The 25,711-nt window shown below is 35.3% G+C and overlaps 2 long non-coding RNA genes across 3 annotated transcripts; one reads left to right on the top strand and one right to left on the bottom strand.

Annotated features, from left to right (window-relative positions):
- Positions 1 to 399: 399 nt before the first annotated feature.
- LOC138109805 (uncharacterized) lies at positions 400 to 13,767 on the bottom strand. The gene is made up of 4 exons (XR_011150710.1): positions 13,642 to 13,767; positions 11,896 to 12,039; positions 3,945 to 3,984; positions 400 to 430 (listed from the first exon to the last, which is right to left on the bottom strand). It is a non-coding gene; the product is annotated as an uncharacterized lncRNA (long non-coding RNA).
- A 1,225-nt stretch (positions 13,768 to 14,992) lies between these two features.
- LOC138109058 (uncharacterized) lies at positions 14,993 to 24,413 on the top strand. 2 transcript variants are annotated; one of them, XR_011150240.1, is made up of 4 exons: positions 14,993 to 15,143; positions 20,128 to 20,285; positions 21,911 to 22,016; positions 23,415 to 24,413. It is a non-coding gene; the product is annotated as an uncharacterized lncRNA (long non-coding RNA). The 2 variants fall into 2 exon arrangements; XR_011150239.1 differs by lacking the exon at positions 14,993 to 15,143 and adding an exon at positions 17,853 to 17,937.
- The last annotated feature ends 1,298 nt before the right edge of the window (positions 24,414 to 25,711 follow it).

Raw genomic sequence — 25,711 nt, 5'->3', positions numbered from 1 at the left:
AAGGCTGTTCAAAAGAAAATACAAGTATTGCAAAAACTTTTGTTGAATTAGGCAATATTAGGCAATAACGCCCTATTTACAGTGTTTCTTTTACTTAAAGCCAGGACCAAAATACTTGTGGTCTATACAAGTGCTTTCAACATTTCACACTTAGTCAAATGGGGTGAGAATGTAAACAAGCATATCTAAATTAGTATTGTGAACTTACTAGTTTGTATATTTTGCAAGTTTGTTTGAATTTGTTGCTTTGAACTAGAATGGCATGATTTATATTGAAGAACCCCCTCAAAAATATTCTTTGTGAAGTGCTTCCAATACAGGAAAAAAAATACTCCCCCCCACCCTTGTCTTAGATACATTACAATATTATGTACCTTCTCCTCTTTATCCAGCTGATCTACTACTTTGAGGGTACTGCATTTCTGAAAAGCTGAAAGAAACATTTGTACATCACCCATAGATCAAAAGTTCACATTCAATGTATATTAAATGCTTAATTTCGTGCTTTACAAAATATCACAGCTTCCTTATCACCCTGTTCCACCCTCTCCACCCCTGCTTCTTCTCTCACTGAGATATCTGTACAAGGTTAAAGAGACAAGGTCAAAAAGAACTGAACAGTAGATGGTCCTCTACCAAACACTTAGAAAACAATCAGTCTTATCCCCAGCTAATTCTGAAATCTGGGCAGGTGGTTAGTCCTGTAAGGGGCCTGATCTGTACAGAGTGCAAATCAGTGTCACTTCACTGGAATAAAATTAGACCAACTTCACACCACCTAAGAATATGCTTTGGGATTTAGTTTAGCTAATGCCAGAGCTAAGAAAAAGCAATCCTTGATGCTTAAAACCAAGGTCAACTTAGGCAAGCGGTAAGTTATTGCTTGTTTTCTTTGTTTATCATTCACAGCATTGTTATTTTATCTTTTATTAAGAAAGGAAAGATAAGTGCTTTAAGGTGTATCTCTCAATGCCTAAAGCATTTTATAGGTCTGTGTAGACAACTGATGCTATTGTCAAAGTCAGTAATAAGAAAATGTACTCTGTAAATTGTATTTTATTCTCATAGTTTAAGGATTTTAGTATTTTTAAATAGCTGCAGGGATTCATAATGCAGGTATATGAAAATTAGAATTTCTTCTTATTTTGCAAACGTTTTATTATGCATGCTATAGGCAAGCTAAAAATGATAAGCACAACAGTGATTAGGAATGGATATATTTTTGCCACATTATAATGCACAAACAAGTTTTATGTTTTTCTACATAGTACTAGAAGCTCAAATTTATTGAGTCACAGAATCTTATCATCACTCAGCTTTTAAATTAAAGCAGCATTCATTGATTTATATCAGACATAAAGAAGTTCCCTTGTCACAATTCTTTCTGATACACAGGGTATAATTCCAATAAAGTATGAGAGTATGAAATAGGGTCATTAAGAATTATTTGCATGCATGTAAAAAGAAAAGCAAAATATGTTCATTTTTACTGCTAGCCTCTTCAATGTGACAGCTTCTTATTATCTCTTATTTCCTACTAAAAAACATTCAACAAATATGATTGAACAATTTTTTACTTTATAGGGTTTACAGATAAAATATAAATGCGACATACCTAAAAGTTAGAAACACATCTATGAGAAAAGGATGCAATCATATCTTCTCTTGTTAAATATGACAGGGTAAAGATCATGACAGAGACTACTTTGATAGCTAAAAATTCACTCACTTGTCTGACTAGTAATAAGTAGGCATCTTATCCTATTTTCCAAAAGTAGTGAACAAATGCCCAGGCAGTAAGTTTAAAAAATAGGTTAGTGTGTGGTTAATTAATTTTGACTTTTTTTGAGGCTGCAGGTTGCACATACGGGCATTTTTGTGAGCTGTATTTGTTCCCAGGAGGAAAGCTTGCATATCATGGTTACTGTGTATATGTATATATATTCTTGATTATATTTCATATTTATTGGGATCCTCATATTCACAAAGAATAGTGAACATTTCCAGAGGTGCTGTAGAAAATAGCAACTATAGAAAAAGCACCATTGCTTGCTCCAATACTTATAATCCTCCTTCAACACCACCTCCCCCAACCCAAACTAAAGCAAAATGATTGTTTATTTGAAACTGTTCAGAAAGTTGGAAAAGACCTCCAAGGTCATCAAGTCCAAGCTTTGACCGAAACCCCCCATGCTGACTAAACCATACCACTAAGTGTATTTGTCTTCTGGACACTTGCAGAGATGGTGACTTCACTTCACTATCCTCTTACAATGCTTAACCACTCTTTCAGTGGAGAAATTTTTCTTAACATCTAACCTGAACCCCACCTTGGCTCAGCTTGAGGCTGTTTCCCCTCGTCCTGTTGCTAGCTGTCTGGGAGGAGAGGTTAATCTCCGCCTCCAGCCTTGCCACCATCATGTCCCTGTGATTCTACATTTCTTAAGAAATTTTAATCAAGATTCCTGAAAGGGAAAAGAATCCCATTTTTATTCCAGAATTTTATTAAACTAAATGCTTACTTCTGCAGACTACTGTTGATTTGGGATGTTGAAATTAAAAACAAATTACTCCTGTTTATTGAGAAGATTATGGAAAAAAGCACAGATCAGAATGACCAGAATTCAGAAACAGTGACAATATTGGAAACCTTCTATATTAAGTCACTTTACAATATACCCAGCAGTCAATTTTTGAAATTACAGCCCACCAATGCTAAGATATTTCCTCATGATAAATAAATGCTTCCTAGAAAATCAGAGAGCCCATTAAATGCATATATTCTAGTTTTTAAATAAAGCAGAGCAATATAGTATATGATTTTGATATTGCATTTGTAAACTTTTGATATGAGGCTTACTGCTATTGTTTCAAATAACCCAGGTACCATATATGAAAATGTCATATAAAATGGACTCCAGTCAATTTCTAAGAGGGCCCAAAATACTCTCTCTGGTTGAAGAAAAATGCATGGAAAAGAAACATACGCATTGGGGATTCTTTTTCTCGAGTAATTTGATTTGACAATGTGCTGGGTGCTTGCTATTATTTCTTATTTCAGTTGTCCCCAGTTTTCAGGAAGGAATTATCATCTCTGTCATTTAATGCACTGCAATTCCATAAACATGAATGGGGATAATTTAATGAATATTCTGTTGCTAGGTGGATCTTAGTGGTGAAACTGAACAGAACAGAGTAGGAATTAGATCAATAGAATTGCAAACATTAAAAAGAAGGAAATTGCTTCACAGTTACAGTACTAAGCTCTTCTAAATTTTATTGTGTAAAACACTCTTCATGCTATTTTAATTAATAAAACTGTTATCTACAATTTCATTAAATAAAATCCATATGTCTATTATTCAGGTTAAAAAATGGTGGAAGTCCCTTAAATAATGGAACAACTTGAATAGAATTTAAAAAAAAAAGCATCAGAAATACTCCATCTGTAAGGATTTTATTAGCTCTTCTATTTCTGTTCAAAGTCAGCTCAGTTAGTATATCCTGCACGGGAAACAGTATTTAAATTAACTTGGCTGTCTCTGCATGAAAGGTGATGTGAGATGACTATGTGAGCTTTTCAGCTTTCCAGCAGACTGGCAATAACAAAAACCAGCAACATTGTTTATATTTTAGTAATAACATATCTCTTTCTGTAATCAATATTCGTGCATTGCTTAATTTCAAAAGAGCCCTCTTTCTTAGGATTGCTTAGAGATGAGCAGTGAAGGAGTTGGAGAGGCGCTATATTACACCAAAGGAGAGAGAGAGCTGCACTATATTATACCTCAGATTCTTGGTATTTCAGCTAAAATTGTCTTTTATTCTTTTTGGTGGAAGTTAAATTGCCACGGTGTATGGTCGTGAGTTATAAATAAGTATATGGGCAGTCTTTTTAGAACACCTTTCTAACACTAAGACATTTGCATGTCACAATTACTGACCTGGAGTCAAGCTGAGTTTTGCTGGTTTTCCTCCAATAATCTGGAAAAAATTCAAAGGACCTCATGATAAATTATAAAACTCCAAGGCTGAGTCTAAAGCAGAGTTACTGGCAAATGCCATGCTGATTTACCTGACATTAAGATGAACATGCAAAAAGATGAATAGAATAAAAACTTTTTTCTCACAAGGCTAACTCCACTCTTTACTAATAGCCCTGAAATTTGACCACATTAGCTAATATACAGCATCTGGATAACTTATTATCTAGGGTATAGATTTTTTCTATTGGACCTGATTTGACTTTTACTCCACCACACTCATTTGCAGGCACTAGTGGAAATCACACCCTTAACCTTACAGGTGCCTTCCAATGCTTCTTAACAGTGCTGTTTATTACTTTCAAATAAACCACTGCTGATCAAATCAGCAACAGATCTAATTTTCCTTAACACATTTCTGACATTAGGAGAAAAATTATAGAATAAATCATTATTAAAGTACATGATTTAAAGCAAGAACTTTATCCCATTGTTCTGTGCACCTAAATAGACTCATATATTTTCCAAATTTTATTGGAATTTCTTTCAAACCAGTTTTAACTCTGCACTTGTGTCTTCACCTAGAGGACCTCAGAATGACAAAAAAAAACCCAAAATAAACAAAATGCATAAGTGCTTTAAATTCTGATACAGTTCAAACATAGCTATGCCTCTATTTCCTGTCTCAAAAGGTTTTTACCTGCTCTGAACCTTTTACTGACAATTTTAAAGATAGGACTTAGAGAATTAAGTAAAATACATGCCTTAAAGCTCAATTCAATTTCCTAAGTTGCACAGAATACTACCCTACTATTTAATAAAATATCATACTGTGTTTGTCACAGGGAGCAGAAGTGATAGGAGAAATATTTTCCTTCATTTCAGCACAGATCACACAAACCTAATTAGGATAAATATTTTTCTTAAATTAAGTTCATAACAAGATTTGTCACAGACAGTTAAGAAAATATGTAGACAGTATGTCCAACAGAAAATATTTGCTGAAACTACTCTAGGTTTTGTTTATTTTTGCATAATTTACATATCATATAGTCTATGTTATTCATATATAGCAACAGGAATCCAAGTTGTATGAGGGTTTACTCATCAAGTCATTTGTAGCTACTCTTCACATGGTGTATTCATCTGTTCAGGAGAACTGTTCGTTCAAGATTTATATCTGATAAAATATAGATTGGTAATCGACACCCATGACATGTCTTTCACATAAATTGGGTGGCTCTCCCTTGGTAACAGTTTAATGATAGCTAAAAATGATAACACTCTGAAGAACTTCTGCAGTTTGTGGCTTTGCACAGGAAGTGCAAGTGAATATAACAGTCTGTGATCTTTCTCAAATTATTTTTACAACTTTAGGTGAATCACTGTATCACTGTAGGTGGTTTAGTACACTTACAATAGGAATCAAGAAATAATTTTAGCTATTTTGAGTATGGCAAAAATAATTTTAACAGGAAACTTATGTCAATAATAATAATATAAGATTTTGTATGTAAGATTTCTCCTGTCAACAGAAATATGTCTTTTTCCATATTTTGAAATACGGGAAACATATTTCAAAAACCTAAACAATTTAATAAAATCCCCAAACCCTAACCCACTTTTTCTTTTATTTTAATGCCTGCCTAGTGGGTTAGGAGATAAAAAGCAGGTATGATTTTTATTTCTCCCTGCTAGATACAATTGCAGTTTTAGAGAACTGCATGCTTTCCTTTTCGAGACAATGTTTCAACTCTCAATACACAGAATCCTGAAAGCAATGAAAGAATGAAAAAAAAAAAAAAAGAAAAAGAGAGAGAAAGGAAGCTTGACAGCTGTTATTTTTAGTTAAGGATATTATAGTTTATAAAGAAAACTCCCAGAGAAGAATGCAATGTTTATGTGCACATTCCTTACAGATGATAGTCATTAAAGAGAGGCTTTGTGGTTAACCCCTGTCAATGGGAATGTATGGATTCTGGTAGGAAAAATAATTATATACTACCACAATTTGTAGGAAAGTTTTATTTTTAAAGTATTGACTACATGGTTATGAAAAAAGATGTTTGAGGAGAGCAGTAGGGAAGCGAGGATTTGTTCTTGCTCCTCTTCAGATCAGCAGACGAAATAAGCCCCTCTGATTTAATAGAGGAAAATCTAGTTTAGGAAATTTTCTGCTTAAGGTAGAGAGCCTTTTCTAATTTTATATTCAATTTGCAGTACATTTCTATATCATCAACTTAGGGTACTTTTTAAGAAGAAAAAATCAATTAATTTTAAATGTTTTACAGCAGCTTCTCTAGGTCAGAAAGATATTTTGGTAAATATCAGATGTTTGACTATTATGATTCCCCTAGGGTTTACTTTGTATCAACAGCTTAATAAATTATTCTGTAATAGAAGCTGAATCAGACACATATAATTATTTAAAATTATAGAATAATAATCACTACTGTCTCAAGTAAATCATAATATTACAGAGAAAATGTTTTCCTCCTCTATTTGATGGATTGACTTTCTGAAGAAAAAAAAAATAGAATGACTGAATGAATGACAGAATCATGGAAGAAACTCCTTTTGGGGTTTTCATAAAAAATTTTACTTTCCAGCAGTCATATAGCCCTTCTGTCACTTCAACTAGGGTGAAACAATATAAAACAATTTACACAGTATTCCACATGGTATTGCACATTGATACACCTCCCCCAGAAGTCTGAACGCACACCTAATCTTAATCAGGTAGTAATAAGCTTTAAAGAGAAAGAAGCTGATATATAAAGTTTAATCTCTTACGTCTTAAGGACAATCAGGGCTAAAAAGATGTTTTAAAAAGCCATGTAAAAACTGTAATGTGGCTGAAATAGTCATTTTTGCAGAAAAAATTATGAGATAGACAAATATATGCATGCACAAATCCACCTATTTTGTAGGAACAAATAACTTGTCCAGTTTTAATTGCATTTGATATTGCATAACGGCAGATATCACACATGAGCAGAATTTTGAAAAAGCACATTCTCAGAGGAAAACTGAGATTCTGCTTTATAAAATTATTAGAATGTCTCTGAAGAATCATCTGATGTTCTAGGATTCTCATTAAGTGGGTTACATTCTGAAATGTTCCTAAGTTAATTGTCCCATTCTCATTGAAGTCAATAGCAATCAGTGCTGATCTGTACAAAAGACTCAACCTTATGCAGGCAATTTTTTGGTTTCAGGTGCTTTCTTCACTGAAAGGATAGTTAAGCACTGGAATGGTCCAGGGAAGCAGTAGAGTCACCATACCTGGATATGTTCAAGAAATGACTGGACGTGGCACTTAGTGCCATGGCCTAGCTGAAAAAAGTGGTGATTGGTCAAGGATTGGACTCAGAGATCTTGGAGGTCTTTTCCAACCTTAATGACTCTATGATTCTATTCTACGATCTCCAACTACCTAGTGTAGCATCTTAACCTGCCTATGGGAGGAACTGCTTGTGTGAAGTTAACTGGGATATCTTTGATACAGCATGGCACAAGGTGGTGTAGAAACATCTTGCTGTAAATCAGCAGAGGGGAAGTGACCAGCTGCTGGGGATGTCACTGCTGGTGTTCTGGAGCATGTTATACGATGGATCTTTTCATTTTTGAAGATTGCAGTGAGTTAAAAAAGCTAAATAAACTTTGGGTTTCAATCCAGCTAGCGTTACAGCTTTGCATACAGGGTTGATACAGGCCCAGATCCTCAGTTGCTGTTAAGTGGGTATCGGTGCAGCAACGTGAACTTGAAGATGCCTTGATTTACACTTGAAGTTTGTTTGGGTTTGGATTGATGGTTTAGGGTTTTTTGTTTGGTTTGTGGGGTTTTTTTTGTTGTTGTTTGGGTTGGTTTTGTAGGATTTTTCTAGTTGTTTTGTTTTTCTGGGGTGGGGGGGCAAGTTGTCCTTCCCATTTCTTATCTTATAATCTGTGGCTTTTATATCTTTAGTCTGCCCATCTGCCCAGCTTTCTCTTTACCTATTCACCTATGTTTGGGCACTACATGTTGTTGCAGGATGTGAATTAACTTAATATATAAACCTCAAAAGGTAATAATCCCATCTTGCAAGACTTTGTTTAGACCTCATCTAAAATCAGCAAGAGCAGGATATGTAAGACTGGAAAAAAGACTTAATGAGGACAGACTTAATAATATACAACTACATGAAGGGTTAGTGGGGGAAGTGAAGATATGAACCAAGAATGAACTCGTTTTCATTGCTGTATTCAAATATAAATTGTATGCATAAGCTAAAATGATGAACACAGACATGAAAGGGGAAGAAAAAAGGAATTATTTAAAGTTTGTTGAGACAGAAAGAGATGTCTCGAAATTTTGCACACAACATTTATTATTCTTACTCTAAACATAAAATAACTGTATTGTATCAGTTCCTCCTTACAAAAAATAGGAAAATGCTGAGAGATGGGAAAGAAAAGCCTGGTAAAAAACATTCTTCAGTTACAAATGTAGCACTGCATTACATGGTGTCACTGCTTAAAACATAAGAATTATTTCAAACCCTTTCTGCAGTTTCTAAAAGGGCTTTAACTGTATTGTCACCACCAGACAAATCATGTCTTTTTCTTTCTAACTGGAAGATGCAACTTTATAAGTGAATTAAAAAGCTACTGTGAAACAATGATCCAGAGCACTGTCTGAAAACATTTATTAGGACAGTCTTTCATTCTGTGGTTGTACATGCTCAGGGCACAGTTTTTGACAGGGACTAATGGAAAATTGCATTTTGATGTCTAAAGATAGTTGCAAAAACAAGAGAGAAAAAATTGAATTTTTTTTTTTGCAGTGTATCACAGTGCTTTGTAGTGGGAAAGAGCAGCTTTTAAAATAGTAAGATGCAGATGAGGGTGTGTAATCTTATCACCTCCTCTCTTAGAAGGCGGAGCAGAATGATAGCAGGGAATTTGAAAACTTTAAAATTAGATAAGAAAGGATGAAGAAATGTTCTTCCCCAGAGAAAGCAGCCAATGACAAAGGAGGTATCTGTCATTTTACACTTCAGCAGTAATTAACCAGATCTTAGTCACTACAACCATACTTACAGGTTAATCAGACTTGCCAGTCCTGGACTTCTCACATTTTGCTAACTTCTTCTATAACCAATGCTGCTACTAAGCATAGATTCCAATTCTTGGATTCCTTGTCTTGTTTAACTAACCTAGTATTCAATTTTTAGAGAGGTCTCTGTCTGGAAGTATAAAGAACATGCCTTACATCTTTCCCTCACAATGCACTTTATTTACTATAAGGAATTTTGCTAGTGTTCACTTCCTGAAGAAAAAGAAATAAACAAATATTTATATATCTATATATCTCTTTACTTAAATATACACATATATGAAGATATATTTATATAGTAAAACATATGCATAAAGCATTTCTCAGAATCTAATATCAACCAGAAGAGGAGGAGATGCAACTCAAAGTAACAAAGCAGATCACTCACTTCACTTCTCATACTAAGGAATAGCATGGTATGATAACAACAGAGCAGTGGTGGAACTATACTGGAAAATAAAGACTATAAATCAGACTGGGTGTTTCAGAGATGGGCAAGGGACTGAGCCATAACCCAAGTTTTGAAGGACCTGACCTATGCAGCCTCTCACAGGTCTCAGCAATGGAAAGTTTGGGGTCTCTGTGGCTTTCACACAGCTCAGATGCTGAAGAATATGAAATAGGACTAAGATATGCTTCTCCAGTTTTCTTACACTTCTATGTTTTTTTTCTCTTCTGATGTCCCCAGACAATTCAGGACATAAAGAAGCCAGTTCCCACTCAGACACATTGTAGAGAGACATTGTCTCTGAAGTTCTGCTGCCACACAATGATCCCTTCTTTACTCACTGCAATTTGAGGAGATCACCACAGCAAATGTGGGAGATCTTGAGCACAGGAAAGCGTGCAGATGAAGGAAGACAGACCCAGATGATACACAGCCTTTACAAAATACCCATTAAATGAAAACTTTTTTCTAAAAATCCCTAATGTAAAGCCAGGTTATGCCACAGAGTTTAGACATTTGAACCTAAAGAATAAGTAGAGAAAGGTAATCTAAAATCAGTTGAAACTGGGAAACAAAACAAAACAAATAAGCAAACAAAAAAATTCCTTATTCAACCTTCTGTAAACAATATGAGACCAAAGACTATAAACTCTTGATTTTATAAACCTGAGCTACAAAGCAAGGGCCAAGTTATTGGTATGTCACTTCTCTTTGAAATTAATTTTATTCTGCAGTTCAGCACAATTAAATCTTTGTCTTTAAGACATCAGTGGAAAGGAATGGGAGTTATTTGCTTTTTTTTTCCTCCCCCTTCAATGACATCTCTTCAGTAGCAGACAGGAATTTGCCCTCTGTTTTCAGTTTGTATAATATCATACTGTGCTTAAATAAACTACAGGGTGAAATTCAACCTGATGCAGCTTCAGTTCCTTCAGGAAAATACAGCTCTATTTTCCATAGCAAGTTACTCTTCTGAGGTTTGATATAACATCTGAAATATTGCATTTTAAGGATCAAAGGAAATGTCACCCATGGGGTACAGTGATGCTGAAAAATACAGAAGCCACAGCTCCTGACAGAGGAACAAAGTTTAAATAAAGATACAACAAACCCAACAATGCTGGGTCACAGTACACTGAGAAAAGTCAACCAAACAAAAATGGGTCATGCTCCACTTACAGTCCTACAAACTACACCAGTAAACATCCTTTGAACAACAATAACTTCAGTCTATTTTTCTAAATGTTCAATGTATGTATTTTCTTTAGACAGAATCATATAAACAAGGCTTGTTTTTTTCTCTGAAGAGTTGCTTTTTTTTCCTTTCCTGTCTATCTATATAATTTCTATGCACAATGGAAGCTCTGTTTCAAAGTTAAATTCAAGTAAGGAGGACTAATTAGTCAAATTTCTAAAAGGGTTAAGCTAGTCCACATAAGTCTCAAGTACAGGCAGATAGGGCAGTCCTAGAATGTAAAGATGAAAATCAAATTTAAAAAAAATTAAAAATTACAGAAGATAACTTTTGGGATTTCTTATCTTAAAACAACAGTGCAAGCAGTACATAATTGCTACAAAAGATTGTTTTTTTTTCACAGAAAAGGATGTATCCAGTGAATGCATCATTGCTTTGCTTTTGTGTTATTCAATGTCAAACCTAACTTCTGCTACTGTATCTCTTATTCAGAGGAACAGTGTGTGGATCTGTAGACTGAAAACAGTTGACATAAGCAGAATGCTGTTTGCAAGTCTGCTTGGTCAGTCTTCTCATATTATTCACAATAGGCATTTAGGTCACATAGTGCTTTTTTGCATCTTGCTGGATGATTTGAATTTATTTTAAACAGGAGGATAATAATAAACAACAGGCAGTAATTAAGACCAAATGCTGCTGTATCTACTAATGCTTTTAAATGTGAAAATCAGATCTGTTTGAACTAATTTGTATTTTGAAGACTTAATGAGTTACTTGGATGCCAACTACACCTTTTTACCGGAGGAGAAAGAATATATTGTCTAGTCTTTGGGGAATATTTATTCTTACTTAGAATTAAACTATAGATAGAAGGTCTACAGATCTTAGTATTTGTACAAGAGAAGCATTCATTTTTCTGACATTCATTTTTTCCTTCAGAAGTCCTGTAGTTGGTAGAATCATGTTCTCAAAATACTGTAAAGCCTGTGCTTGTCAGTGAGCCTCTTCACCCTTAAAGAGCTTCCTTCTAATTAAACTTTATATTAACAACTGAATGCAGACAGGTTTTCCTGCCTTCAATTATACGAAGTTAGTAATTCACTGGCTATATGCACATTAATTTACCTAGAACTTAATGGAATTTGCCTACCCAGTTTCAATTGATACTCACATTCGCAGAGCTATGCTGAAACTCCATTCACATTCCATATATTCTTGCCTGGTGAAAAAATAGTTGCACATGCATGTGATTGCCTCTTTGGATCCTTTTCAAAGCCTTCTTTAGGAATCTGAATACGCCCTTCTGTGGGAAAAACTGCAGAAACAAAAAAAAGGAATGAAAAATTCTTTAAGACCATCCTTCCTCCCAGAAGTTTCTCAGAACCTGATTGAGGGCTTCAGATATAAGGGATCCTAAAAGAGCAGGAACGATCAAAGCCCCCAGCATCAAAACACTTTGGTTTCACCTTTCACTGCACCTCCTACTTGCAGCTATTGGTGTAAAAAGAGTAAAGCACAGAGACAGAGGACACGCAGCCCTGGGAAAGATGTTTAAATGGGATTCCACCCTGGAGGAAGCCTGGCAGAAAGGTTATCTAAGTTGTACTATTTTTCTGCTTTGATCCCTGCTGGGAAAATACACACCTTTCACTTTCTCAACATCTGCTGTCCAGAGAAACTGCAAAGTATCTGCATCTACAAAAGAATTGTATGTTCTATATATACATGCACACAAATATACTCAAACATACTGAGAACATAAACCAGCAGATACTTACAGTGATTCATTCACTGCGAAATCATTCTCTGACAAATCAATGAGTTACTTCTGTGCAACTGAAGGTAAATTTCACTCATTGTGGATGATTAATATCTATTGTGTTTGGCAGGATTATGCCAAAGAGTAAATGAAAAAAAATTGTATATTATGCATGAATGGTATTGTAAACATCACAGGCTATATTGTGAAGGGTATCTTTAAAAATTTAGTTCTGAAACACTGAATTTTGGAAACAGTGAAAGAAGTCGAAGCACTTGGCTGTAAGAAAATTTTCATTAGAAAAGTAGGTTTGTTGTATGCTTCCTATTATACCTAGATCAAAGAAGCATATTATGTGCCTCATGATTCTAAATAATATTATGTTTGTCCCCAAGGTGTTCACATATCCTAAGGGAATTGGCAATATAAATCAATTGCTGTATAGGTGTAAAGTATAATAAATGAATCTTGGTGTACCAGCTATTACAAATTATCGCTCTGCATGTTTCACTGATTGGTATGAGAGCATCTGTACTGACTTTTACACAATGGTCAGGGAAGTTCATGTATGTTCTACCTGCTTATGAGCCTTGTTGCTGAAAAGCCTTTGTAAGAAGAGTGCTTCTCAGACCTCACATAGCATAAATAGCTATGAAGAGGTCAGACATTTAATCTCTTTCCTCATGCTTGAACTGTAGGTGTCTGTGTTTTTGCATTTGGAAGGGATGAAGAAAAAACAAACAACTGTTCATCCATTGTTATTAATCATTTACAGTGAAGTAACTATCCCACATTTGTATGAGCTAAATCTAGCCAATGTGCAATTAATTAGATGTGAGGATCAAAGCTCCTTGTTCCCTCTGATGTATTATTTTTATAATATATTTTTAAATGTTCTGTCTTTTCTTTTTATGCCATCAAAGAATAATAGAATGGTATGTGACATGTGATCATAGATGTTCACACTGAGTCAATACAACACATGCAGAGGTTGGAGCTAAATAAGAAATTTTGTACTAATTTATTCCTTATGTAATGTGGAAGGTATCTTTCAGCTTTTTACCGGCTAGGCTAATGGTTTAATGCCTTAGAAAGCCTCGAGCAGCCTAGAGAGGTAGCACGGGCAATCCAGCACTTTAGTAGCTCTAAAATCGGTACCTGTATCAGCTGCAAAGCAAATACCATCAGCAGAAGCAAAGAGGGAGAAATACAGCTCCCTGCTCGCTCAATTTCCTGCAGTTAGAAGCTTTCAAAACAAACAGACAACAAGAGATGCTCACAGGAAGATAGCTGAGCCAAGAGACAAGCGGGGGCCTCCCTCGATCGTCTCTTTTATTTGGAAGAGGGGAAAGGGGCGGACCGGGGGCGGACCCGGGGTGACCACCCAATCAGACACTGCTGAAGAGTCTGAGTTACATTTGGGTTTGCCCACGCTTCGAACAAAGGAGCGCGGAGCATGTGGCAGAGGCAAGTGTCTTGGGGAGGGGAAGCTCAGAACAGGCAGCAACAATGTAATTTACAGAAAATTCTGGTAAAGAAGGTCATTCAGAAGGACATACATTTATTTATATGAACTTAGCTCATGGGTTAGAATTGTCAAGGACATTTAAAGGACAAAAATGCTCAGCATAAAACTTAAACAGTTGGTTATTCATCAGATCTGTGAGGGGGTTTTTTTGGTGTTGGGTTTTTTTTGGTGGGGGACGGCTTGTTTTGGTTTTAGATTGTTTTGTTTTGGGGATTTTTTTGGCCAGGGAATCCAAAACATCATAGCTTTATTACTTTCCCATCTTTTTAATATCAAAGAAAGGGCACATTGGTCCAAGTGGTTCTCATTAAATGCTTGGAATATGATTACAGAAAATCCCTTCCTGGCAGTTCTTGCTTTACAGGCCTTAGGGGGTGTTTGGGAGGGCAGATGATCCTGGGACTATCTGATTTAAGAACCATCTCTTTCTACCTTAGTTACTAACAGAAGAATATAAGAATGGTCTTAATGGATCCATCTGGCCCAGCATTCTGTGGTCTAATTGTGAACAATAGAGATGCCAAGGGAAGAATTAATTAGAATTAATTAAAAGAATTAATATCAGGTAACAGCTGAACAGGTGGGCCTGGAAGGTTGCAAGCAGTGGTACAAAGTCCAGCTGGAGGCCAGTCAGGGTATACCCAAGAGGCTGATACTGGCACCATTGCTCTTTAACACGTTCATTAATGACCTCGTCACTCCTCACCTGAGGAGAGGCTGAGAGCTGGGACTGCTCTGCCTGGAGGAGAGATGGCTCAGGGGGGATCTTATCAATGTGCATAAATATATGAGAGGGAAAGAAGATGAGGGAACCTACCTCTTCTCAGTGGTGCCTAGTGAAAGGACAAAAGGCAGTGGGCACAAAGTAAACACCTCAAGTGCCCTCTGAACATAAGAAACAGTTTTTTACTGTGAGAATTGTCAAACACTGGCATAGGTTGCCAGTCATGGAATCTCTATATTGTTGCAGATATTCAAAATTCAACCGCACGCAGTACTGGACAACCAGTGCTAGCTGACCCTGCCTGACCAGGAGGTTTAAACTAGGTGATTTCACATCCCCTTCAATCACTCAGAGATTCTGTGTGATCCTGTGACAACAGAGATGTCTTGGGAAGAATATTAATGTAAGGTAAGCACATAGAGATATTTCTTTCCCCTGACACTCTGTCTTGGGAATTTCTTTAAGGCAGAAATGGTGTTTTGATATTTATTAGAACAGTCATAAATTTCATAGTTTCCCAGAAAATGTTCTCTCCTTCTTTCTTTCTGCCACCATTCAAGCCATGATTACTTAACACTCTGAAAAGGCACTAATTTCAACCTGTCTGCCGACTCATAAGATCCACTGATTAATTTCAGTCTAATATTTTTAACAATATCCCTGCAATCTGTGAGTGTGTTTACAGTATCATTTACATATATGTATGGATGAGTTCAGGAGCAACTCACCATTTGCATTAACCTTTTGAACAAAGTAATTTCTTAACTTGCTACGGTAGCTTTGGACACCAATTCCTAATATCTTAGATAAGAGCATGCTAGAAAGCAACACGTAGGAAATCACGCTTGCTGATGTAGCCCAGTTTATTTACTACATATATTTGTGTTAAAAACCCTTAATCTACTAGATCTCTTCAAGGCCTTTTATAATAAAGGCAAGCTTTATAAACCTTCAAGATTACAAATTTTTTTCATGTTCTTAGTTTGAGAAAATGTTCATGGAATCTAAAATATTCCCTAGGGATTATTACAGAGTAAGCCTTGAGCAGACATATCTTGAGGTACAGGTGCTGAGATGGCAGACCAGTTTTGATTTTTGCTGCTCATTCTTTGCTTTTTTTAATTATGTCACCCTTTAAGACTTCAGCCCCCAAACCATAAACTATCAGCATGTTATTACACTGCAATAGCACACTACTTTCCTAAATGATGCTTTTCCAAGGCATGAGATTAAAAAAAAAAAATTTAAAAGCCATTCACAGGCTTCATTCTTACATAAAAAAGTATAGTAACATGCAGCTGGTTCCAGTGTAGTCTCCTATAAATGTTAATGATTGTTGTTCTGACTTTCCTGAGTTATTTTTGGTGTCTCAGTATTTCACAACTAATAACTTAGGTTATGGCCCTTAGGTGCTTGAATATCAATAGTATTCAGTGACATTTTGGCATGAAAGTAATTAAAAAATAGGACCTTGGCATGCTAATAAAAGTTTTTCTTTGTGTTTATCTTCCTCACAAAATGAATATACTAAAACTTTCTAACCACAAAGTGTTATTACAAAAATAAACACATTGAAGATTGGAGTAAACAATGGTTATAAGATATGTAATTAGAGTCTATGAGTTACATACTATTAGCACTGGATTTTGAGAGGGATCAATGATGTAGGACAGTTCCATGCTAAAGGGACTTATACTAGAAGGGTAGCTTTGAAACATTTTTTACTTTTCTTGTGCAAAGGAAATGAAACTAAAATGCCAATAACATCAGATAGTATGCTACTGAACTGCATTTATTTAATATAATTATCCAGTGAATTTAAAATTTCCATTCTTAAATTTTGCTATTTATAGTCAGATAAAGAAAATCCCCAAATTGTGAGTTTCCCTTGCCCAGGTAACCTTCTATCCTACGTGTTCCCTAAGAACATTCAGGAGTCTTATATCATGCTCAGACAGTTGTTTCATCTGGGTTCAGAGAGCAATGAAGTGTGTTTCATGGCCACAGATCTAGGAAAAACAATATAATGAGAGAGAATTAAACAAAGCAGATGGAACTGGGCTTCTCAAGAAATTGAGGGTGTTCTTACTCAGATTGGTCACATCCAAAAAAAAATCTTGTCAAAGCAAACAGACTATATCAACCCAGTTGTGATTAGAAGAGCCAAAGGAAAATTGCTTACACAGAGCAAACCATCAATTTCTTAAGACAATAGATATACCCAGGCCAACCATTTAATCCTTATCAATAACTACTTTTCCTATGAGGCCACTGAGCATTACAGTGGCAGCAGTGAATCCTTCATGTTCCCTGGCATGAACAAAAACCATTTGTATTCTGGAATTAGTTGCCAAGCTTTCCTCACTGGTGTTGCATCCTTCTCAGTTCCTCTCTTTTAAGTCATTTCTTCACCTTGATGACAGAAACATGGAGCAAATCATGGAAGGATCCCATTTTAGTACTTTAGGATAGAGGACAAATTGCAAATTCTATTTAATATATCGTTGCTTTTACGAGCACTCTCATATCATCATCTGGAAATGCAATGCAGCACAACACAATGAAAATTATTTCAAAGGACAGACATCTTTTATGTAGTTTCTGGGGTGGAGGGAAAATAAAGAAAGCAAGGGTTTGGTTTTCTTTTTAAAAAATGCATTCCTGACACTTGAACTGCAAGGAAGAGCATACTTGTGTCTGTCTTTCTGCTATTGTGTCTGTTTCAGGATATATATTAACTAGTGAAAGGGTCATCATGGTATTAAGAAGTCAAACAAAATATTTCTTTAATAACAGAATGAACTGTGTACATAAATAAACTATGGAGGTCTCACTTAGACTAGACCATGTTATATAGACCAGCTTAAAGAAATATTACAAGATCTTAACCAAATAGAAAGGGAAGTTAAATAGAGCTCAGTCATTGGCTAACTCTTTTTGTTTTTAATAATTCACAGCTGGAAACTTGATAGCTGTCTTCTTAACAAATAAATAATGAAAAAATTTTTCTGTGGCTTGTATGTGACATTTTTCCTGAATTTACCTTAATCAAAAAACACTATTGATTTTTCCATGGTTTAAGACTATGCTAAATATTTTTTGATCTTGAATTTTTTTAGGGTACAATTCTGCAACTGGCTTTTGCTTATGGAAGGAGCATTGTCCAGTAATAGTTAGAGAATTTCTCCTTACATTTAAGCAGGTAACTTTAAGGAAGAATTATTTTCTGTAGTAATCTGTGAATAGTCTCAAAAACTCAAGTCCTTGATATCCAGAGCAACACAGAGGCATGGCAGTACAGGCTTCACTCTATTGCTATTACTCACTTATTTGCATTTTCAGCAAAAATGTTAGTCTTATGATAAAGTCCCTAGAAGTATCCCTTTTCATCTTCTGAAATTTTAAGCATGTATAAAATCTTTTTTTTTTGCATCCTAAACACATATCTACACAAAACTAGATTAATTCACAAACAAATTTCTTACAGCCAGAGATGAGCTATCAAAAGGCCAGTATATTCAGTCTCCACTGAAATGGGCCACATTCAAGTCAGTGACCTGGCTGTAAAAACTCCACTCTCTCTCCATGGAGTATCCATCATCTCAGATAGCCTTTTTTACTATGTAATTATTTATTTCCACTAAACTCTAAAGTACTGTATGATGATTGGGAAAATACAGACAATTTAACTTCCATATTTGATATTTCATCAAAATGCAGAAAACTCTTTCATGATCAGAGCTTTTAGTCTTCTGTGCAGTGATGTTTGCAATTAGAACACAATTGAAATAAATACAAAATAAGAAATACAGTCCACTGTATGTGAAGATACTCTAGAAAAATATTTTAATCAAAACTGAAGACATCCAGTGTTGCCAAATATTAAAAAAGCACAAAATCTTCATAACACATTTTACAAATACAGTTAACATAATACAATCAAGTAGTGCTGTTATAGCCACTGAAATTTAATTATGTATAATCTTTTTTCAATGAGCCTGCCTGATTGAAAACACTCATTTTCATCAGAAAGAAGGACAGAACTAAACAAAATTTTAATAATACTTTTATTTATGCAGTTAGATAGTTGTACAGTCCTTGTCGCCATACAGACTAAGCAGTTTAACAATGTATTTTACAGTTTAAATCATGCAAGATGAGAAGACTTGTATGCAGCAATACAATTTCACATAATGTAGTTTCTGCCTGCTGCCTCCAGTAATGAAATAAGAAGATAGCCAGAATATTTCAAGTAGTTCAGTAAAAAATTTATCTCTTGCCAGCACAAACATAGTTACTTACTGAATAAACAAACTTATTCTATTGCGAGAAAGTAGCAAGTCTTCTTCCAGTCTGCATTTTACTTCCATTTTGCAAAGGACTATGAGAGCATTGTGGTAGTGATTTCATGACAAATAATCGCTCAGCTGCTTTTGATTCCCTGGCATACTTCAACCCTGACAGGAAAGTACAGGTGATGATAAATTCTTGCAGTTATTTTATAAGGTTTTCTTTGGGTCACCAGTTAAAAGTGCTACTGTAGAAATGTTTCTAGCTCAACACACGCAAACCTTAGAATTGTTTCATTTGAACAGTGTCTTGATAATATAACATATAAAAACGGAAGTGATAGGCTTTACAGAACAAAAATGATAAAAAAAAAAAAAATCTGAATTCAGCGCATTTGCAGGAAGTTTCAAAACCAACACCTGAAACAGAAAGGCCTCTTATTTATATTGAGGAAACACTTGATAAGATATTTTGCTGATCTCAGTTAGATTTTCAGCAAAAGTTCAAATGAAAGTGCAGTGGAGTGCCATATTCCTGAATACTTATGGTGGTAACAGTAATAGGAGAGAAAACTAAGCAGGAAGAAAAGTCAATAACTTGAGAGCAGAGAAGGAGTTATCATCAAAGCCAGCCTTCCGTTGTGTACTCAGATTCCTATTACAGTTACAGGATTATAAGTACACAGAAAAGTTGAGACACAGAGCATTAGCAGAAATATCCTTAAAACCTGCTAAAAATGAAAGAGGGGAGGGAAACAGAAGAGAGAAATACAATGATGAGCAATGAAAAACAGGTTTAGGTATGATTTTTCTTCAAAATCATTTAATTCAATACAATGCCTGTAAAATGCCAAATGCCGAATTTAAAGTCATTTTTTTACTTATTACCCTCCTTTACTAGACTGCTCTTGATTAACTGAAATACATTTTCTTATGATTATTACTTAATCAGTTTCTGTTGGATAAAATACACGTTGAAGTACTCTTTATTCCAGATTTTAGGCAGCACTGCAGCACTGTGATTTATTTTGAATATTGTAATAGGTCTGGTAGAGTGTTTGACTCATCAGCCTTGAATAGTATATCTGATGTTGCTTCCACAGGTCTGAAAAATCCCATCTGTGCAAGATGTATGTAGATGAATGAATCACCACAAGCATTTATTACTGGTTACATCTGCTTTCAAGGTACAAATAGATCTAACTATGCTGGCTAGTTGAAAAATCTGCATGAAACCTGCAAAAAATTCCCGGGTACAATGGTAAGTTCAAACATCTTAACTGAATGCCAGCTCTGTAACTCACATGGTACCTTCTCTTAACGCGAAAATACTTCCTTCTTTCTCATGAAACTCATCTGCTGAACTCTACCCTGTCTACCTCACCAATCTACTTTCTTCTTTCTGCTCCCTATGTAGACCCTCTTGGCAGATATATCTTTCTCTGTAGTTTGAACTAAAACAAGGGTAATTTTTTCTGAACTTGAAACCGATTAGGAGTTGTGTTTAGGTGGCATGCAAATTTTATTACACAGCTTCAGCTTCCAAGGCACCAGCTTTACAAAGACTGTCAATATAAAGTAATAATACAGTAGAATTTTATTTTAAGGGCAATTCATGCCTGAAGGCATGCTCTATAACTTGCTGTAGGTAAGCAATGATGTTGCAATTACAAACAGAAAAGGACACAATATATTTCTTGTGACTGACACACTTATATATGCTTATGATGTGAAAATGGGATGCATTGATACTGATTCTTAGTTAGATCCTATTTTGATATATGCTTTTATTTAACAGACATTGCCCTTTATGTGATACCATTTATATGAGGGAATTTTTCCATACAGTCAGAGTGATACAATATTGGGCTGAATGAACACTTCTACAGTGTTCATTATTTGGCTAATTTAAATAGTAATAAGCTATCTGATGTGCCATAACAGTACTAAAGATTGTATAGAGTACTAGAGATAGTATAGACTAGAATTTAAATATGGCATATCTTTATTATGGAAGATGATGTGTTATATTGATCTTGGACATTCTGTGATGCTTTTAATGATTTAGCTATTTAAAATACAGAACTTTGTAAAAAAAGAGAAAGAGTAAAGAAGGCAGCAAATTATATTCTCTTTGTTTATAATGAAAGAGAGACAGAAGGTTAATGTGTGCTGAAAAATAGGAGAAAAAACCAGGTTGTCAAGTCCTATTCAGTAGCACAGAGCATATGAGACAATAGATAATTTTTATACAGAATATATATATTAATTCTTTTATTTGGAAATTTTGTTTTGGCAACACAATTCCTTTGCATATACCAGAAAAGAAATGACACTGCTCTATGACAAGAATTGTGATGGAAAGCCAAATCATGTAGAGTGGACAGACCAAGACCTTTTTCTTACACAGAGCTGCCAAAAAAGGATAGTAAATTACCTTCAAATACAGGAAAAGTAGATTTTATTAGCTTTTAAAGTAGAGGATTTGAATTAACGGTGCCTAGGCAAGATAGAAAACAAATAAAAAGAGTTCATAAAAGATTCTTTCTCTGCCCACTGTGCCCTTGCAGGAGAGGTTCTTTTTTCACATGCTGGACTAATTTCAGCTGGATGAGCAATGTTTTGAGAAGTAAAGAACTGCCCCCTAGTAATCATGAAGCCATTGTTCTATCCATGACTCCCAACAGATAACTGTGCATCCTTTTCATAAACTGTCCTTAAAACAGAGACTCTCATCTCCTTGCTATGATGCTGTACTTGAACTAGACATCTGCAAGGAAAGGGGACTTGTCATGCTGAGCACCTTCTGTTAGTTCCTTAAATATTCAGGCACTTTCAAGATCCAACAGCCATTCATTGAACTCAGCTTCTTTTCATTGATTTAAGTTGGATTTTGATCAATAACACAGAGAAGAACACCATGCAAGCAAAGGAAGAAAAGGTTTTTCCATACATGCACTCCTTCTGGATCGGACAACTCAGTTTACAGTAGGTAAGATATCCTGTAGGATGGGAAATGCTAGTCAGGAGAGTCCTCTCTTACACAGGATGAAATAATATTCCCGAATACATTGAACTATGGAAACTGGATACATGTACACAAGGCTTAATCAAAAATGAATCCTAATATTAGTAAAATGGGATAAAAACTACTGGTAAAGACCAGGAACCTTCATCTTGATGAAATCTAAGGGCTCTTAGCTGTAAATCCAGATTAATTGCAGCAGAAGAACTAGGTATAATATTCCATTCTGTGGAAAAAAACATTGAGTCTTAGTGATGACAGAAAACATCTTCCTTTCTACCTATCAGCTTTTCAAAATTCTGAATTCATCTAGGTTTTTAACTACTTGGATTTGCAAATCCTAAACCAAACCATAACCTAAGATTAATTAAATCTGGATGAATAAGCTATCTAGTCTTAAATAAACATGAAGTTTATGACATGGTAGATGCCAGCAGTATACAGTAAATGAAGTTAATTGGGTTCTAGACTTACATGCTATATATTTTAATACTATAGATTTATAAGCTGTAAGTCTAGACCTAGTCTATTAAAAAGGACCAATGACCAAAATAAGAGACTTGATGACTTGGTCTCAATAGAGACCCATGCATTTCCTTTTTTCTTATAATCTGAAGAATTTTGAAGATATTCAGGGTATTACATTCCACCATTAATCATCCTACACTAAATTATAACCATCCTACCAACTCAGGAACATTAGGTAAATCCATTGCTTATGCAGAGTCCAAAACTTATTTCAGATTGTTTATGAGTACCACAGTCACTTGGTCCCTCTACTTTCTCTATAGTTCTTCAAACTCTAATTTTGGATTTGGGACAAATTTTAGAATCAAAAGGACCAGTACCTTAGTAGCACTTGCACAACATCATTCTTTTACTTCATTCAATCCTATTTAATACTGCTGTCACCCAAGCTCTTACAACTTCAGTGTTGTGATCTCACACCAGCTCTGGGTTTAATGGAACCTGAGCAATTAATTCCAACTACTCAAAACCAAGGAAGTCAAACTATCACTATTTTTTTAGCACTATGTCACATAAACACCATCTGGATTTCAACTTTTTTTAGTGTTGAAAGCTCTTGAAAGCTCTAAAAGAGCTAAAGGACCACCTCAAGAAAACAGGATGTTTACGATCCAGTGGAGAACAGATTTCTTTCATCTCCTTTTGTCCTTTTTTGGCTTTGGGCTGGTGATAAAATAAGCCTGTGTTTGATAAAATAAAAAATACCAGCCTACATAGCTTAAAGAAATAATTTTAAAATTAGCAACTATTATAGCCTAGCCCTTTTCTGATCTTTTCAAACAATTAAACTGTCCTTTAATTAGTTAAATCTAAACTCAATAGTTACTTGTGTTGTAGGCATGAGACTGTGAACCAATGCATTTCTGCCTTGAGATCGGTGGATCTGAACTCTATAGAGCAGTCCAAGCACCACTCAGTAGGAAGATAACATCTGATGGAGAAGCAGACTTGGTCTACCTTGCTGAGCCAGACAACACAAAAACCCCTGCAGATCTCCATCATCTTTTCACCCTAGGGAATGTTGAAGATAAGTGGGATGTTCACTTTTGTTTAGGATGAACTAGCACAAACCATTACCCTATCTTCAATCCAGATCTTTAACCAAAATACCAGTACTGTCCATAACGGTGCAGCTGGTTCTGTTCCAGTTGCCAGTATGGCATAGAGTAGACTAAATGTCATAAACCCAAACTTACATTATGTGATTTTTTGAATTATTTATGAAGGTAGATTGGTGAAGAAAAGTGTGTTGTGGAAAAGTGGCTTGTTTTTGAAGTGATGTTAAAATATTTCTCAAAAGTTGACATACACAGAGGTAATCTGTAAGACCAAAATGTTGTAAATATGAGGCTGCCTGGCTCACTTCTTTTTAAAGAATATATTTCTCCTTCCTGCTGCTAAAAAAACAAAAATGAAAAATAACTCTATAACAGATCAGCTGTCTCTGCCAATTTAAAGGCTTAGAAAATTACTATTGGAATAATGGATGTCCTCACCCTACTAGTACCTGAAGAACTAGAACCTAGAAACATAAAATGGTCTTTTAAGTATGTTTTAATTTTTTCCTCTGTAGCATTGCTCCAGGTTTTCTTTACTATTGCATATGTGTGTATTTAATACATATCCACAAATAGTTGTAGCTTGTAGGTTTAATGATTGAGTCGCCTCAGTAAACTCCTCTTTAGGTTCACAGGGCACACAATAAATTGTCAAGTAGCTGAGATTGTTTAGCATTTCATTATACCAAAGCTGATATATGACTATTATTTTGACATTGCTGCCTTGGAAGTCTTGAATAGCACTATGAAAGAATACCTAATCAAATAGTCAGTGATATTTACGCAGTAATAACTTTCTAGGGTAAAAGAAAGTCAATAAAAATAATTAAAATATGAAAAGTTAAATATCCTTGCTCAAATTCTGTCAGATAAAGAGATGTATGCTAAGGTAATCCTAAAGATTTTCAGGGATTTTGAAAAAGTTTGGTTTAGGTAAGAAAATGTCAGCACTCTCTCAAATGTATATTTCATAGAGCTTGCCCCCTTTCCCCCCTGTAAATGGCAGAGGAGGGGAAGGGGAGGGAAGTGGACATTTGTAGTTCAACCCAAGTTTTTGAAGAGTAGGCAAGAACAGCCAGAAAGACAGAATTAATTTTTATTGCCTGGGTCTGCATTTACTAGACAGGAAACAAACTAGAGTGGTAAAGGAATATATACCCTTGACTGCAGGCCAGGGAAAGGATAATTATGAAGTTTTGGGGAGTTGTTTTGTTTTGCTTTCCAAAGGCTACAACTAATTGAGGTCTGGAGAGTTCTTCCTAAGACCAGATGAGGAAAAGGAGAACGATCAGAGCAGATCTGTTACCAAACAGTCTCCTTCTCCCTGTGTAAATGCGGTTCAGATAAAGTACAGGTTTTGTGTTGGCCTTTTATACTGTACAGAATTTAGTTCTTACTGTAAAACCAATCAGGTCAGTTCATATTTAATTGACAGAGAACTCACTTGAAACTGTGTCTGACCCCTTTACTGAAAAGATATATTTGCCCTCTGTCACAGACACTCGATGTTTATGGCCCCTTTATTGCCCCTGAGTCACAGGCTGCTATTGTGCTCAAAAGTGCTTTCTTTGAAGCTGCACTTTGTTTAGCAGTTGCAACAGGTTTACCCTCATAGACACCAAGATGAGTTATCCTCGCCTTTGCCATCTCTGAGCCAGCGCAATTCAAAGTGCCAGTTTTGATCTTCAAAGTTTTATGCAGCTGAAGTCACATCTATTAGAAATTATCTTCTCTTTAACAAAATGGGAACTGAGAAATCAGTCCAAAATACTTCAGATATCATTCCCCAAGTGCATACCTCAAACTGGGAGCAGGAAAATTTCTTTGGAGGACTCTTGAGTTTGGTATTTACTTCCGATCTTACCCAACTAACTATCAGCTCCTCTTTGTTAAATATATAGCAAACAAGAGATGAAATCTGTGAGGCTAGGTTTTGAGATAAATTAGTGAGAAGAGTGTTAGTGCCATAATGCCTTAGAAGAGGATGATAATGGTTATGATTATGATTATGTGGAAATACAATTTCTATTTCAGTTTTGGGGTAATTCCAAAGTTGAAGGATCCATGTTTCTCTTG

This window comes from Aphelocoma coerulescens, chromosome 4, assembly GCF_041296385.1.
Source record: "Aphelocoma coerulescens isolate FSJ_1873_10779 chromosome 4, UR_Acoe_1.0, whole genome shotgun sequence".
Taxonomy (NCBI): domain Eukaryota; kingdom Metazoa; phylum Chordata; class Aves; order Passeriformes; family Corvidae; genus Aphelocoma; species Aphelocoma coerulescens.
Note: the sequence above shows the minus strand (reverse complement) of the source record. Positions and strands in the feature narration are given on the sequence as shown.